General features: G+C 35.8%; 1 protein-coding gene across 1 annotated transcript in view; it reads right to left on the reverse strand.

Annotated features, from left to right (window-relative positions):
* Positions 1 to 18,373, reverse strand: part of LOC115884974 (ephrin-A4) — a 401,696-nt gene that overhangs the window by 266,374 nt on the left and 116,949 nt on the right. Inside the window, exon 3 of the mRNA XM_030903705.1 lies at positions 14,550 to 14,610. The gene's annotated coding sequence lies outside the window, so the exon portion shown is untranslated. The remainder of the gene's footprint in view (positions 1 to 14,549; positions 14,611 to 18,373) is intronic.

Raw genomic sequence — 18,373 nt, forward strand, 5'->3', positions numbered from 1 at the left:
AAAAAAAACATTGATTTAAATAGATTCTTAAAGGAAATAGTCTTTACCCTATAACACCCATCCTCGCTCAAATATCGTCTATAACAGTAGTTCCCAAACTTATTTTTCTCGTGGACCACTTTCAAAATTTTACTGGTTTCGGTGGACCCCCTGCTGCTACATTTCTACCACATTCTTAGTTCTAAGTCGCCAAAAAATAAAAATTGTGTCACTTCTGAGTTCTGTCCCTATATTCCGATATGTAAAATAAAAACGAAAAATGGTACATTTTATATCACTTTATTTATTAAAAGAATAGAATTACAAGAAAAAATATTAAGGTAATATAGGTTCAGGTCATAATTTTAATTAATGGGAAGGATGTATCTGATGGAGTGTCAGCAAACGATCAATGTTTGGCTTTATTTTTTGTGAGCAATAACCGCAAATCCCCCGCTCTGTGATGTTTAATTTGCTCCTTTTTTTTGTTAAGAGGTTTGTAACGGCACTAAAACTCCTTTCGACAAGGTATGACGAGGGAAAAGCTATTAAAAATTTCCTTGCGATTTCCCACAGTCCAGGATATTTTTCGGGTATTTCTGCTTGCAGCCAAAATGTTGGGTAGCCTTTTCTAAATTTCACCTTCAGCTCCTCATTAGTGCTTAGCTCGAGCAGCTCCTCTTGTAATACAACATTGGCCACTTCCGTTTCATCAAATGGATTTATGATCCATGGTGGTATATCCATCGTCAGTATATCTTCAAACCTGGTTTTGAAGTCATCATGCAGAGCACTTAAATGTTGACTGTAGGTATGGATATCCTCATCAATACATTCTACCTGCGACAAGTTTGGAAATTGAGAGAATTCGCGCCGACTAATGTTTTGCTTCATAAATTTCAATTTCCCAAGAAAAGCCGAAATTATCCCCTTTGTTTTTATTAAATTCAGGCTGTCCCCTTGTAACTGCAAGTTAATATCATTAAATTTTTTAAACAAATCTGTCAAATACGCAATGTCTGCTTTGAATTTGATCAAGTTTTCTTTTAAATCTGGATCTCTACTTTCTAAGAACTCTAATATGGAATCGAAAACAGAGTAAAATCTCGTTAAGCATGCACCTTTCGACAACCAGCGTACTTCAGTATGTAAGAGCAGTCGTTGGAAGTCTTCATCATTTTCGTCGCACAATTGAGCAAATAAACGCGTATTCAATGCATTGCTTCTGATTTTGTTGACAGCTTTTATTACAAAATGAAGAGATTGGTTCAACCTGTCACTTAAATGTTTTGCCACAAGATGTTGTCGGTGGATTACGCAATGAATAGCTGTAAGTCCTGGTATAATTCTTTTGAGATGACTTATAAACCCACGATATCGCCCGACCATTGCAGGAGCTCCGTCTGTTGCCACTGAAATAATGTTTGTAAATGGGATCGATTTTTCCGTAAAAAAATTACTCAGGACATTAAATATTGATTCGCCTTTAGTGTCAGTCTCCAAAGTTCTGGCAAATAGCAATTCTTCGTGAATTTCTTCCTCAACAATAAATCGGACATATGCCAATAGTAATGCTTCATTACTGGGTAACGTTGACTCGTCCAGTTGTATAGAAAAATGAGTTTTTTGCAGATGATTGCACAAAAAGCTTTCGATATCAGAGCTCATTTCATCAATGCGTCTTTGTACAGTATTGTTACTTAATGGAATTCTTTTTAGTACGTCAAATGGAGATTTGTGCAAAACAGTTTTTAAAACCTCTTCAACAGCGGGTAAAATTAATTGTTCTCCGATAGTGTGCGGTTTTCCAGATTTTGCTATAAGTAATGAGATATTGTAAGATGCCCGCAAGCCATCATCGTTACTTTGAGATGTTGAAGCGAACATACTGTGCATGGTGGGTCTCTTTCCATATTTTTCTTTCAATGTTTGAAAATATTTTAAATCTTTACCTATTTTATCAGTATGACACCTTTTTAGATGATCTTCGAGCTTTGATGGTTTCATAGAGTCATTGCTCAAAACTTTGTTGCATAATAGGCACATGGGCAATTGTTTGTCTGCCTCTGATGGAACAAAACCATATTTCAAATAATCGATACTATATTGTCGACATTTTTTCTTTGCTGTAGCCATGTTTCGTGTCAGTTACCTTACCTGTAAAAAAAATGTTTTAGTAACCAAGTTTTTTCTGAATATAGGTATCACACCGCAGCCTTTGTCAGCACGCGGAAATAGAATTACGGCTTGTAAAGGGACCAACTAATAAACCGCTGAGACAAATACAGACGTTTTCACAAAACGGTATCAATTTTAAAACATAATTTACCACTAATTTTTAATAGTATAAATAAAAATTGGTGTACTCAGTATCGAATACTGATCATATTTGTGTAGGAAAAATAAAAGTCGAAATCCCAAAATTGTCCATAAAAACGATAACTAACATTTTATTAAATCAATGAGTTCACGCGCTCCGTGTATTTGCGTATTTTTGTCTGCGGCTTCATTGTTAAACGTGACAAACTGGCATCGAAGTCCAAGCCCCGCCCGCCCTTTTTCCCGTCGCCCGCGCACCGCTCGCTCTTTCCGAAAAGGAATAGTTTTGATAAAATAGTTACTTCAAAACCAATTTAAAATGATTATGAAATTACTGTTTTATAAAATTAGTAGTTATTTGCAAGAAAAATTACAAAATTAATTGCTCTGCAATATTGCTTATTCGGCCTTTTTAGAGAGGCAGTGTTTCTCTCGTGAAAAAACAATTGAATAAAACGTGCTGTGTTTGTCTTCAAATCGAAAGAGGACAATTAAAATATCTGTAAGTTACTAAGTTACCTATCTATACAGGCCGTTGTGATCAACCGACTAGTACACGTAAACAAAATACTTAAGTACTATAACAAAAAAGGTAGGTTACTTTACTTTTCTCCGGCACTAGCAAACACAGATATAAATTTTTTCTCAAACTTTTTTCCAAATTCCGCCTTTTTTCGAAATTCCGGAAACAAATGAATGCGTTTGCCTTTGGCATCAAGTATTTATAGTGGTGATCAAGTTCATGTCTGAACAAGCATTAAGCATTGTCGGGCGGATAGCGCTTTGCAAGTCTGTACACGAAATTGTACGTAATATCGAATACGCAAAGTTTGGACAAGTAACAGTCGCTTGCCTTATTAAAATATTATCTGCTTAGATAGGTACTTAAAACAATGTAGGTAGGCCCTTATAAAAACTATGCTTACATTTTTGCTCTTTACTATCAAAAGCAGATAAATTTTCGTGGACCCCCATTAACATCTTATGGACCCCCATTTTTTGTTCACGCCTACGTAGACCCCCAGCAAGTCTCCCGTGGACCCCTGGGGGTCCACCTGGACCACTTTGGGAATCACTGGTCTATAATATACAAATTACTTTCTTGTCCTAGCATCCTCATCCAATTGCTTGGTTTTGCACAGAATGGCCCTATTTGATCGGTGGAAAGGGTTTCAGAGTAGAGGAAAAAATACTGTGTAGGAAAAACAAAATGGGGTTGCATATTAGCACCCTCTCCTCTAATAATTAATATTACTAGCAAAAAAATCATTAAACATAATTTTGGCCAACTTTTAGTTCTTAATACCCTCTGTGCGCCGCCAGCGCGTCCACAAGCAGAAATAAATCAATGTTCGTTCCGGTAAAAGCGAGAACGCCGATGAATGCTGGTTGACGGCGCCTACCTGCTTTCACTGTGAACTAGCCGATTTGATAACACGCTTTAATTTTTCAAGGTTATAAGCGCGAGGCGGCCGGCGCGGCGCTACTATGTACCCATATACAGGGTGTCCCAGAAATACGTGCAAGTATTTTAACTTAACTGGTAGTATAGTTCAACCCCAGAAACACGCCTATGAGGTTTTTTTCTAAATAATTTTTTTTTGAAAATTCGGAATTTTTTGAAAATTTTTTTGGAATTTTTTTTAGTTTTTATTTAAAAAAAATAATTTCTTGATAATATGGCAACATAGGTAGTAGATTAAATTTACAAAAAAGAAAATCCAGAAAAGATCCAGTGGTTCTCAAACAAATCTCGAAGTAGGTAGTGGAAAGAATGTGTAAGGACCAAGAACTATTGACTACAATAAAACGACGGAAAGCAGCATATTTTGGAAATATTCATATTTTTCGAAATAACAAATATAGTTTCCTACAGCTGATCGTTGAGGGAAAGATTGAAGGACGACGAGGCATCGGGCGTAAACGGTTTTCCTGGTTGCGGAATTTGCGTCAGTGGTTTAATATAGGAGAGGCCAGCGCAATTATCCGTTTGGCTCAAAACAGGGAGGAATTCCAATTGATGGTCGCCAACCTCCGATGAGGAGAAGGCACAAGAAGAAGAAGGTTCTCAAAATTTTAACAAAAAATCATTTTTTTTGGAAATTTTCAAAGTAAAATAACTCCGTTATTTTGGACTTATTTGAAAAACGATAAAGAGAAAATATGTTTCTTTTATCGAGATCTACCACCCTTTAAAATACTTGCACTTATTTCTGGGATACCCTGTTTATAACAATAAACGTGATGCGTATACGCAAAGTTGCGAACGATGTCAAGAATAGGTACCCAGATTGGCGCTGACTACAAGTAAGCGGCAAACCTGCTTGCACTGTGTTCGCACACTTAGAAGCTATCGAAAACACACAACACACATTCACCTTATTCCATAGAAATTAACACTCTGAATAAAATTACATATCATATGTCAACTTTTGACATTTTCGCATATAGTTTATTTGATATTATAACTTGCGGTTCGTAACGAAAATTTGACTCGAAATACCAAGTGTGTGATACCAAATTATTCGTAAAAATTGAGATATGATTAAAAATACGATTTGGGCATCTTTTAACTGGCCAGGACAAGACACGAAAAACATTAGACGATCAAAACTATTTTTAAATATTAAAATACGATTTTTTTGAAGCAAAAATGTCAAAAGTTGACATATAATGTGTCATTCTATTCAGAGAGTCATTTTCAATCGAATAAAGTAAAAAAGCGACCAAAATAATTGAATACGTCAATCAAACTTAATTTATGTTATATACTAACACACCGCATCTCACTTTTTTGACTGAAAAAATAAAAAAGTTATAGGGGTGAGTCACTTTCGAGACGCACCCGGTATATAGTCGTGAAAATTGGCGATTTTCGTCATGTCACCGATTTTGTTGAAACTGCTGTTATTTACTAGTCAAAATGCGTAGAATAAGAAAATATAGGCCATTGTAGTCTTGCGAGAGCAGGAATGGATGTAGGAGACGTTTTAATCATCATCAAAAATAGCTCAAAACAAAAAAAAAATCTAATTTTATTGCTATGATTACTATCTTTACAAGACCTATAAATATAAAAAAATATGTATTTTTAAATTTTCTATTAAATGTGACAGAAAAAGGAGACTTTGCTATAATATATTAGGCTGAAGCAATTTTACAAAAGCCATGTAAAATAATAATGATTGAAATTAAAGAAACCCTTAGTAAATATTTAATATCATTCTTTTTTTTTCTCACTCAGAAAATACATTATCAAAGACCAGATTGAAGGAAAACAGACTATCTGGAAAAACTGGATTAATATTCGGGAAAACCCTCCACACCCCACCACACCCTATATAGTCATTTTCTGCACCGCGGGAGTCCCAGGCAGCTATCTCCATCGCGCACCATTTTTTACTCTTCCTGCTCTTCTTTTCTGTCTTTTCGGGCTTTTATTAATATAAGCATAAGCAGGGAAAATAAGAGAATAAAATAAAGCAGCGAACACTGAGGACCCAGAAAAAACAACAACGGAACGTCATAAAATTTACGGTATTTTTTATTCGTATTTTAACGAAGTGGTGGGGGGTGGAAAATTTGATGGTGTTACAATCCTGGAAAACAGTTGGAGATTTTTATCCTTTTGCAAAGGAGTACGACAGGAAAACTCTCTCTCTCTCTCTCTCTCTCTCTCTCTCTATCCGCTATATGCTTCCCATAGACTGATCGGAAGTATCTTAGCAAGACACAGTACTGCTACTGTTGGACATGTGCAGTATGTAGTAACATATTTTGTAGTAAGTGTAACAATGGCCAAACAACTACAAAGAGAAATGGTTGAATAAGCTGAAAATGATGTTGATAATGATGATAATCCAATGTTCGAAAAAAATAAAGAGAATACTATTTTTACTATTATTATTTACTTAATTCCTTAAGTGCTATCTCCAACTGTTAAACCTCGTTTGACCACCCTAATTTTCCACGAAAAAAAAGTTGCGAATTTTTCCCTTCGCATACATAACAGGGAAATTGGGCGCGCTCGGGGTAAACCCCGGGGGGTAGGGACGGTTTCGGGGCGTTAAAAATTTAATAATTTTATCGCAAAGCCGAAGAAAAAAGCGCGTCGTCGCTCCCCGGCGTCCCAACAATGGCGTCTAGGTTTCGTCGAATCATCGCCTTTTTTATTTTATTAATTATCCTCCGGGACCCCGCTTTCGACCTGTCGCTACCCCTTGAAAGCCACCCTAAGCTGCACAGTTCCTCATTGTGTTTATATCATGATCGATAAGGGGATAAATTAATTCATCTTTTTTTTGTCTACGTTATTTGACGATGCTGAAAAATAATTATCCACAAATTTGTCTTGATTTCTCGTTGATTATTTTTTAAAACAATAAACAAAGGGGTTGAAAAGAAAAACGTTTTAGCTTAAAGACGCAAATTTCAACAACAATTAAATCATGTTACTTGCCTACTGCCATTACTCGCTGACGAGTATTTGACACCGTTTCCTCTTACCGTCTACAAGCTCACCGTGAAGAAGAGATTTCGGTAGGCAGTTGCCTTACATCGTGCATACGTGACCAGCCCATCTTAAGCGGGATTTAGTAATCATGACTTCAGCGCTCTCGCAGCTAGAATTTTCAAGGACCGATACGTTTGAAACATGGTGGTACCATTTAATTCTTAACAGTTGTCTAAAGTGTCTCTGTTGCAACTTGTTTAATGCGTTCGTGTTCCGACGGTACGACATCAAGGTTTCGCTTCCATATCGTGGAAAGATTCCATTCTAAACTTGTTTCCTTTATCTATGGTTAAAGTGACATTTTAAATTGCCAATTGACGTGTACCAAAACGTCCGCGGAATGTGCGACCGTCACGGCGCTAGGTGGCGCGACGTTCGGCCTTGCGAAGCGCGCCAATATAACGCCATGTTTACTGATCGATTGGACAAACACATAACTTGAATTGAATCGCCCTCTCTGCCCTTTGCCTCCCCTCGTCCGTCAGGCTCTTTCAATAGCGCGCCCTGGCTATCCATATAGCGCCCTTCCATCATGGTGGCCTTTCACCATTATCGCCGCGCTGCGCTGATGCTTTTGTCTATTTGCACTTTTGTTTTAAGGAAAAACCGGACCGGACTGGACTGCCCTTTCGGGCCGAGAGAGCTGCCCTTACAGTTCTGACGTTTCGACACTTTAATTTAATGTCCGATGACCTCATCTTCAGGAAAACTATCGTTCAGGTCGATTTTTTTGGGAGATTTATTTTGTTCCATTCTGAAGTTAATCATCTCAACCTTACAACAACCTTACTTATCTATTGTGTCCCTTTTTCTTCAGTTATAACTCATTATACAGTCTCGGGGCTTTGACAAAAGCCACTATCTGAGACGGTTTTACAGAGGTTGATTCTCCGATATCTCCGATATCGGTCGTACCAAAGTTTATGGCATTGCATAACCGAGTAATATCCCCCACCAAATCATTCAAGTACTAATTTTTTGTAATTCGATCTGACTATCAATTTGGGGCTACACAAATATCACTAGAAATTCCAAAGGATGTGGTACATTAAAAAGGATATTAAACATGAAGAAAAAAGCCATTTGCATAAGATATAATATTCTTTTTTACATAGCAACTGTTAAAATTGCCTTATATCTATCAAAAATAGTAGATAAAATAGTACTTTAACCGCAAGGGTAGATTAAATGATACTCTAACAGCGAGGATAGGTTAAAAACTTTATTTCCACTAGCACGTTTTTTAATTGCTTCCATTTTTGAAAATTTTTGTATTCCTTTTCATAAGTTATTCGGGATTTAAATGGAAGTAGTTTGGATATGGCGTTTGTCGCCTCAGCCTGAATATCTGTTGGTAATTTACTTATTTCGTTTTGAGCCATTTCTGGCTCCAATTCAATCAGCAATCGACACGAAAGAGAATTAAAAAATATTGACTCAAAACGGACAACTAAAGAGACAGCTTTATTTATTTCTTTTTGGTCGACGATAAAATACCATTTTATCGTCTTGTATAAAAAATAACTATTTATTCTTTAAATGTTATTGGAAGGTATTAATTTTAAATTCTTTCGTATAGCTTGTTCGTAATTATATACCCCTTTCATAGCTAATCCACGTGGATAATACGGCTATCTGTCTCTGTCAATTCGCCTCCATTATTCATTCCTTGTTTTTATGATTAAAGAGATGGAAATCGCTTAAAAGAAACCCTTGGAAAACGAAAATCTATATGAGAAGGGGTTAAATAATAAATCTAAAAAGATGGAAGTAACAAATAACCATGCTGTCTTTTCCCAAATGTTCTTAAGAAAATATTTAAATCATGTTTAATAATGCAGTATAATCGAAAAAAAAGCGGCGTCAACGATGGCAATGAAATGAAGATTGCTCTCATTTATTGATCATCATCGTCATCATTTTCAGCTTATTCCACCATTTCCAGTTATGATTCTAGGCGGATCCAAGTTATCCCTGTTAATTTCCTAGTATCATAGTCCCATCTCAGGTTTGGTGTTCTTTTGGCTACCATGCTGTAATTTTTGTGGCCCATCTCTTGTCCGTCTTTCTTGCCACTTGGAAGGATTTGATTCTGTGGATGACATCTATTACCTGGATCTTTAGTTTTATCCACTCTATTCTTTTACGGTTTTTCTTGGTTATTCCCAGCATATTTCTTTCAATGGAGCGTTGTGGAACCTACCGTTTCCTTATAATGACCGTTTTAAGTATCCAGGTTTCTCATTGGTCGAATGTTTTCTTCTTTAGATTAAGTGGCATTCTAGATTTGAATATAATTAAATTTCTTCCATAAGTACTCCATGCTAACTTAATTCTTCTGTTGATTTCTGGTAGTAGATATTCCGAAATATGTTCGTCTACTAGTTCTTTGTACATTACTTGACTTTTTGCTAAGTTCATTTTGAGACCTACGTTATTGCTGGCTGCAGCAATATAATAGCGGACTATAGAATTGCAATAATTCTTGCCTTGCCAATTCGTTGATCTTTTCGTTGCTCTGGATGTCTGACCGACAAAACGGAAAGTCAGTTTTCTAGACGGTCTTCCGATTTAACTGACAGGCAAAACGTTATGTGTAGGCCGAACTTTAAATAAATGAATAAAACACTGTTAAAACTCCAAACAATCAAAAAATAATCGCGGCTCGTAGCTTTCTTCGCTCTGGTAAAAAAACGAGTTGATTTAACGGGGGTAGAAGTGAATCGCGTGCCGAAAGGTAATAAAAATTTCTCGCCCTTCCCCTACCTCAAACCGACACGATGATTTTATTAATAATTTTCAATTGTTTCGGCCTACTTGGCTGTTTTTTTGGACTGTCGTTTCGACTTTTCGTCATTTCCCCCACAAAAATTCGCTTTTTCCCTATTTTTGTCGAAAAATTACCATAAATATGTTATTATCGGGGAAAAATGGACGTTTTCGGCATTTCTTATCGTTGTTTACCTCCATTAGTTATCCCATTTATTAAAGTAACCTATTTACAAGAGATTTGTTTAGGTAATCAGTGGAATTTTATAGGGATATTATACACAGGCAGGTATATAAACGTAGACCAAATATAGTTTTAAAAAAATAGAATGTGTTACCTTGGGAATTAAAAAGAAGGCACTAGAAGGTAAATCTGGCAAATGTGGCCGGGCGGTCTACAAATTCAATATATCATCAAAAAAGTGGTAAATTATCGTCATGCAAACATCAGAGGTGGGATTGTCTTGGTAAAACAACATTTTCTTAAAAAACGTATTAATTCAGACATATTTTTAATTCGTGGGCCGATAGCCAGCTAGAGGTGGGAATTCTAGTTCCTTGGGTGCCGGCTGTGGCAATAGACAAGGCCGAATCCATCGTCGTCGCCTGGTATTTTGTCTCGAATCTGCCGACTACATAGAGTCCCGTAAACTAATCTTTTAGTTAGTTCCTCTAGTTCCTCTTAGTCCTTTCGGTCCGGGACAGGTAACATACGGCTGGTACTCTCCACTCCCGCCTAGCATCGAGCTACGATCGCGCTGGCCGATTCGTCGCCGTCGCATATTATTATATATCGGTCACAGTCTCTATCCCGGAATAGGTCCTGAAGAACTAGTTCTTTGAAAAACCAGGAACTAGTTTCTTTCATTCATTGGAACTAATTCGTCAGGAACTAAACACCTCTATAGCCAGCCCATAAGTCTAATCTAATTTAACCTGTCTTTCATTTTTTTATTCAAAACTTCAATTGACTACGGACTAGCTGGTTCATTTCGACTGTTTTTACCGAAATTTAGAACCTGGTCTCGGTGAAATGCGGCTTCTTATAACTTAATAACGGTAATTTGCTCATTACGAATATACCGTATTTTTTCCAACATGCGTCGAGCGTCACGGGTACCATATACCCACGGCGAGTACCCCGCAGGGGGTCCGCAGAATTCTAAACGAATTGAAATATCACCGGGACGCGGGTTATTTCTTCTCGGTCGGAAAAGATGACCATGGGTGGTTTGGAAGTGGTTTACGAGGTGTCGGACGTGGTCGAGTCGAATTAAAGAAATTTCGGGACTTGAATACGCACGCATCAGGCGAACTTTTACCAGAGAGCGTGTTTATCATCTCTTTCTGTAGTTTTTAAATTATATATTTCATTTGGCTTCTCTAACTGTAAACGTATTTATTTCAAACTGTATCGTAAAGCACACCATTACATTGTAGCATTAGCCGTTACAAAAAAAGATCTAAAAACTAGGTCTAATAAAATGTAAAATTGAAGAGTTCAGTGATGAACTAATTCAGTGATTTGTATAAATATTGTAGAATATTACTCTGAAGTAGTATCAAAAGTATCAGACACTTTCTATGGACCTGAATTTTTATCAGACGATAGCAAATCAAAAAGTGGATCTTTGATAAAGATAGACTTTATCAAAGCTCTACAAAAATAAATGAACTTTACTTATTTTTACATATGTTATTAAGACAGCTATTATAAAGTTATATTTAATCAGTCAGACAGATTGTAATGACCAAACATGGGAGCGCGGGAGAAATATGCGCATGCGTTTCCGAGTAAAGTATTTAAATATTTTAAAAATACTTACTGCTTTCGATTATTTTTGCATCTCAATATTTGAATAAGATAAACTTTTTTATTAAAGTAATAATTAATCATTATTAAAGTAAATTAATTTATTGCATATAAACTACTCAAAACAATTTGAAAAACAAGACATTTTGATTTCTCTGACTTACGTTTTTAAATACATAGTTTGGATACTGTAAAGGGCAATATTCGAAAATAAGTCTGGGAATGACATGCAATTTTTAGTCGACCGATTATTTAGTTGTAAAAGTGAAAACGATACATACTGGAGCCGATCGGCCGACTATTATTTGATTGCATGTGTGCGTGGCTCCATAAGAACTCTATTGGTTACAAATCTTAGGCTCTCAGTAATGCTCTCATGTTTATCATAGATCTTACTCTATAATATCATGGTTCCATCTTAGGTTTGGTCTTCTTCTAGGTCTCTCAATTCCTCGTGGGTCGTGGGTACCATGCTCTCTTGCTAGGTGTCCTGCCCATTGCCACTTGAGGGATTTGATTCTGTAGACGGATCTCTTATCTGGACCTTTTATCGTATTCACTCTTTTCTTTTACGGTCTTTCTTGGTTATTCCCAGCCATAGACAAACTAACAAAAGCAAGACGTGTCAACGCTGTACTGCAAAACGGTAACAAGTTTGATAAGAGTTTATTAATTCATTCTTGTCTTGAATTTCAAGACAAGAAGAGACTTTAATATGCAAGAAATTTCAAGAGTTTTGCAAGATTTCTTCAATTCAAGATTTTTTGAAAGTTAGAAATGATACATTTTTTTAAGTGATAATTAGGTCTTTGCGCAAGTTATGCCGGGTTTATACAATATATACATAGTCGTAATCATAATCATAGTCATCATGAAAGTTAAACTATCCACTTATAAACCTGTTGACATCTACCATGAACTTAGCCTTTAATTATGTTACCCAACTTCACTGATATAAAAATTATGTTTATGAAAATGTTCTATAAACGCACATTAAAATTGTGTTGTGATTATGACGATGATTAAGACTGTGATTATGATTACGACTTATACAAATGTTGTATAAACCCGGCATTAATATTGACCAGTGTTCATTTTTTTTTCTATCATAGTAATATAAATAATAAATAAAATAAAGTCGTGGTAACAAACCGTATATTGGTAATTGGTATTATATACTCTGTTTTTTTTCTCAGGTAAGATTTCGACAGACGATGACAGAAGAAAAGCAGATGACGTCCCATACCAATCTATTTATTTTACTAAAAAAAGTTTCTAATAATTTTTAAGTAATCTATGGATGGGTTTAAATATAAATCCGTCATGCGTCGTGTCTTGTGGTTTTTAACCAGTTTTATTGGTTTATTTAAAAAATGACAGATCGTATTTCAATTTTATTGGTTTGACGGAACGATGAACGACAAACGGACGCCGATGCGTATGAACTCGCCTTTAGATTTTTGTCATTTTTGACGCTTGTCAAAGTCTTGCCAAATTATAGGTTATAATTTTGTGTCAACTTTTGTTAAATACCCTGCGTTTTGGAAGATGATGCATTTTGATTCATATTATTACGTGTGTTTTGTGTCTTTTGAAGTCAAGTGGAGGAAAAATCGAGTGAAAATTAACTGGTTAATATTCGCTGCCCAGGCAGAAAGTCTTATACACCAATGAAGTTGCCATCGATAAAGTTTGTATACCATTTCGTCGTAGATAAGTGCATCTCGTATATGGTAGAAGGATCAAACAAAACACATACTAAAAACTGGAGTAGCTGTAAAATATCGACATCACACGATAGGTAAATAATGGATTTTAGTACTGCAGAAAAATAATGTCAAAAGGTACTGGTTTAAAAAATTAAGATTAAAGTTAATTAATCAACCTTTAAGGTATAAAATTTGGTAGGTGTTATTATTAATAAAATAGTTTGTTTTATTTACCTATGTTGTTTTATTTATTCCTGTGGAATATTACAAATTTGTATTTGTACATAAGTTATATTGTTAAATATAATCATAAATGCGGGTAGTTTCATAAAGCTTGAAAGTAAATAATAGTTCTTTTTTATATTTTTTTGGTATGTAGTGTCTTGTTCTTGTTTGTTTTGTATTAACACATACCGTTTTTATTAAATAAAATAACTCGATTACATTTTTTCAGTTTTATACACTTTTTTTGACAATATTTTGAAGTAATCACTTGTCATCTTGTCAATCAAATTTTAAATGATTTCCTGCTATGCGTTCCAGTTGTACCAACTTATTTCTTTGTAAAATAAAATAAACTACTTTGAAATTAAAATGACAGACACATCGATCACTGTCAAGGATCTTCTCGTTGGACAGACTATATACAAAATTATATTGGTATAATGGTATTATAAAAAAAAACTAGCGGTAGTTAAAACTAATGGTGGGTTCGTGGGAGCACGCTATTTGCACTATTTGGTACTAATTTTCATGCACGAAATTGCTCCGCGACCAAAAGTAGTATCAAATAGCGCAAATAGTACACTCTAGCTTGACCTTTCCGTACACCCTGTGTCCAAACTTTTCCAACCAATCTTCCATAATAAAGAAATAAAATAAATACCATAAAAAATAAAAGTAACAAATCCTGTTTCGTCAAACGGGCGAGTATAACGTAGTTCGTTTGCGTTCCGTTAAGATTTTTTTTTGCTAAAATTAGCATCGTTGTTCATTTTTCCGTATTACATTTTGTATACGACACTTTCTATGAAATAAAATATAGAAATATTATTACCTTTTTGTTAGAATGTAAAATTTTTCAAGACAAGAAATTTCAAGAGTCTTGCAAGACAAGACAAGACTTTGCCATTCAAGAAATCTGCAAGACAAGACTTATTTCAAGACAAGACGAGAAATTGATTTTCAGGACAAGAATTCTTGTCTTGTGCAACACTAGTTTAAGGTTAAAAATAGATATAACTGTTTTTATTAAGGTCCTGAACCTACGCCAATGACAAACTGTAAACAAACGTTTTTTAGATTTTGCTTATACATATATCTTGGTCGAAAACAAATCAATGTTGTTTTTTAGATTGTATGTATATTAAAGGTTAAGAGCATGTAATTAAATTCTGGTTGACACAATTCACTAGCGAGGGCCAAAATAGTAACTAATAATAATTACCTGAAGAAACAGCCGCTAGAGGGCTGCGAATCCATCGAAGTGGTAGAAGTCTATGCTTCACCTGAAACAAACAAACTAATCTGTTAATGGATCTAAAAAGTTATTTTTATGTTTCAATTTTCAACTTTCGAACTACAGCCCAAGTAGCATTTGGACGTTATCTAACGTCGGGTATACGTCGCGTTCAATAAACCCGACGTCGGGTACCAACGTCGGTTCGACCGCCTGACGACCCTTATTTGCACCTAAATGGGGAATACAGATTCGGGTCGCCTCGACGTCGGTATCTGACCTAATAGGGAATGTAATTCTACCAATTACCAACGTCATATTACATTGGATTTTAGTTACTTAAAATTCGTCGCTAAGCACTTACGTTACGTTTGGTTTCATATTCGCTACCAAGAATACATAAAAACCTAACCAAACTACCTAATTACAAATGGATTCATAATCACTCCTCGAATAGAACTATAAGAGCCTATCTAATTTCATATTATAATAATTCTGAATCATTAATCCAGACATCAGTTTAGTCAACGGAAGTCACTTTTTTGATATATCTGATTAAAATACTCCGGAAAACAACGAGCGCCTTCAAAAGTAGGTACATTTATGAAATAAAAATATCTATAAAAAGTAACTAGCAAAATATTTTTTTTAATTTCTAGCTGGTTTAATCATAAAACTGTACTGTGGTTCCCCCAAACTCAACATTATCAATATTATTCTACTAGAAATCGGAATGTGAATATAAATTTTAAAAACAAAAAACGATTTTAAAATGGCTAACAATCGGATACCTGTTAAGAATGGCGGATTTCTGTGTCCGACTTAATATGAACTACCAATATACCAATTCCGACCGGGTCTCCAACATTAGTCGTCTCACACGACCGAAGCCATCAAACCGGACGACCGGCAATCGTATTATGACGTATATAATTCCAACGTACGCCACGTAACCTCACTTTGCGTATCAGTGATTTGTGCAACTATATTTTAGTTTTTGTTTTCTCTTTAAAACAATGGGCAGCCACTTTTTTAAGATAGTATATACAAAATTTAAAAGAATTGGAACCAGTACCTCACATGAGGGAGGAGGATGGGGTATGCTGGTTTTCTAAGTTAAAAAATGAAATTAAGATGCACCAGTGTAATGCAGCATCTCTTCCGGATAAAAAGCATTCGTGGGCGGAGGAAGACCTCACTACTACTATTATTATTTTGCAAAAGCCTCGACCTCTTTCTGTAAAATGTAGTTGAATGTCTAAATGCCTTTTTAGTGTTTTTTTAGGCATGATAAAAAAATTAAGTTTTTTTACAAAAACTTTTTATTAGGTTATGTTCATGATGTTTATTAGGCCGCAAATGCTACTTAATGGGTTGTATTTACGGACGTAAATAGAGATACGTAAATTAGGTTACAAATATGAACATAAAATACAACAAAATATAATTGGACGTTACTTTAGGGATTATCAGTGAGACGTATCCTATTCGGACAACGGGTAGGCGTCGGGCTAGTTCAAGTGTAGGTACGTCGTGCAAGCCAACGTTGGAACGACGTTGGGAAATTAATAAAAATGGTACGTTGTTATTTTGTACGTCGACAGATAGTTGGATTTACCGACTCGGATCCAACGACGTCGCTTTTAATAGGAAAGCGACGTCACCAGTCGTATCACCAGCACCCGACCTAAATTTGCACAAAATCTGACGTCGCTTCAGGTCAGATTTAGTTCGAAGTCAGATAGATGCTACTTGGGAGGGTGAGCATTGGCGCCCCTAATACGCCGGGGAGGCTCCAAGGAGAAAGACAGTTTGTATTGAAATTAAATTTTGTGACCATATGTAGGTTAATTCAGAGCACTTTTTAAAAATATAGAGAGTTCTACAGAGTGTCCCCAAAAAAAGTTACACATCAAAGTTGTGTTTTTTGTAATGGAACACCCTATATATTAATTGATTTTCGGATTCTGTGAGAAAAATAAAGGTGTGTTTTATAAGAGAAGTATATGACTAAAATTTAAGGTTTTTGACATATTTAACATTTTCTAGAAATAAAGAAAATTTTATAAATTACAATAAAAGCTACCTAAATTGGAATTTACCCGGTATAGCCTAATATTTAAGATATATAAATTCCCCATTGAACACCCGAAAAATATACTAGGTGTTCCATTTAAAATAAAGGAGTAACTTGCTTTTAAAAGTGATTAATGTTCCATATTAATTTTGTCTAACCATGTATAACTTTTCGGGTCAAATTTCAATTTGGTTTAACATACAATGGTTACTGTAATTAAATATCAGGCTATACAAGGTAAACTATAATTTAGGTAGCTGTTATCGAAATTTAAAATTTACTCTTCATTTTCACAAAATGTGAAATATGTTAAAATCCTTAGATTTTAGGTATACGTTTCTTTAATAATACTCACCTTAATTTTTTTCCTAGTATCCGAAATCGATTAATATATAGTGTAGAAAAAACACAACTTTGATGTGTACCTTTTTTCGGGACACCCTGTATAATTCTATATATTTTATAAAATGCTTTCAGTTAACCTACATATGCTGCCAAAATTTCCTTTCGGTATAAACTACCGTTCTCCTTGGAGCTTCCGCGGCGTATGAGAGGTGCCACCCTGTACGGTTAAAAGATACGAAGGCGTACTATCTTTCTTTCCCATGTTTAAAAATATATATTTGATGACACCAGCGCGGATTAAACGCAAAACGCTCCCGACATAAAATCCAAAACGACATTTTTCCATTGAATACTTCCAATATATATCATACGGCTATAATGCTCCCGGTAACGGTACAGCCACAAACCACCCAGTGCGGCCCGAGCCTCGTAAAATTAACGAAGAAACCGATTGTAAAAAGAAGAAGAAAAAACGGATAAAAGAAGAGCCAGCCGAGCTGCTGAAGAGGATTAACAAAGGAAGACGCGGGCCAGCGTTCCCAGGCGCGCGCGGTGTGAACACGCCCTAACGCGGCTAAATCATCGTAATGCGACGTTTAGTGGCGACATCTAGCGAGCGGCGAGGACGCACCGTCGACGTGGCTACCGCTCGGGGCTCTCTTTATGGCCCCACATTCCGCGGGCATATACCCGAGACCTGGGGCTCCATTGTTTCTGGGCTGCATCAAAGGTTTCTTCGGAGAGTGACGACGAAAAACGGTACACCAGGTCCATAGAATGTCAAATATTCTCAGAGATATAAAGGTATTGTAGGCTCAACTCGCACAACAGCGCAACCTATACGAGGGAAGTCTCCGCTGCAGACACTGCGATAAAGATCCTGAAACAGCGGAGCATAAACCCCGAGGAATTATGCTCCCATCCTATCATGGGATGTCTATGCACAAATTGATGCAGGGTTCAAGAATAAGACAGTATAGGCAGAGATAGTAAGTTTGACTTAAATCAATAAACTTGTAAAAAATCAACGACGGACGGCGTATGTATATGAACCCACGAATATCTATAAAACTAAAGATGTCATCAGGCCCTAGACACTCAATGGTAATTTTATAGAACTACTAGTTTCTTCCGCATCGCTAGACGGCGTAAAAGACATTAAAATACAGGTTTCTAATTTATTTATGAAGATGACATGGCAGTCTCTGTGTTGTCTACCGTCTATGGTCTAGTTTATATTCTTTGGTCTAGTTGACAAAATGTTAGTGATCCGTCAAGTTATTTTTAAATCATTATTATAACAATTATTATTAATTCAGATATTCCTGATTTGTCGGAAAGTTCAGTGATTCCAGTGATTTGTGTTTATAGTTTGATTAAAACTTTGTTG

The sequence above is a fragment of the Sitophilus oryzae genome, unplaced genomic scaffold (genome assembly GCF_002938485.1).
Source record: "Sitophilus oryzae breed Bouriz unplaced genomic scaffold, Soryzae_2.0 scaffold_358_pilon_pilon, whole genome shotgun sequence".
NCBI classification, from domain to species: Eukaryota; Metazoa; Arthropoda; class Insecta; order Coleoptera; family Curculionidae; genus Sitophilus; species Sitophilus oryzae.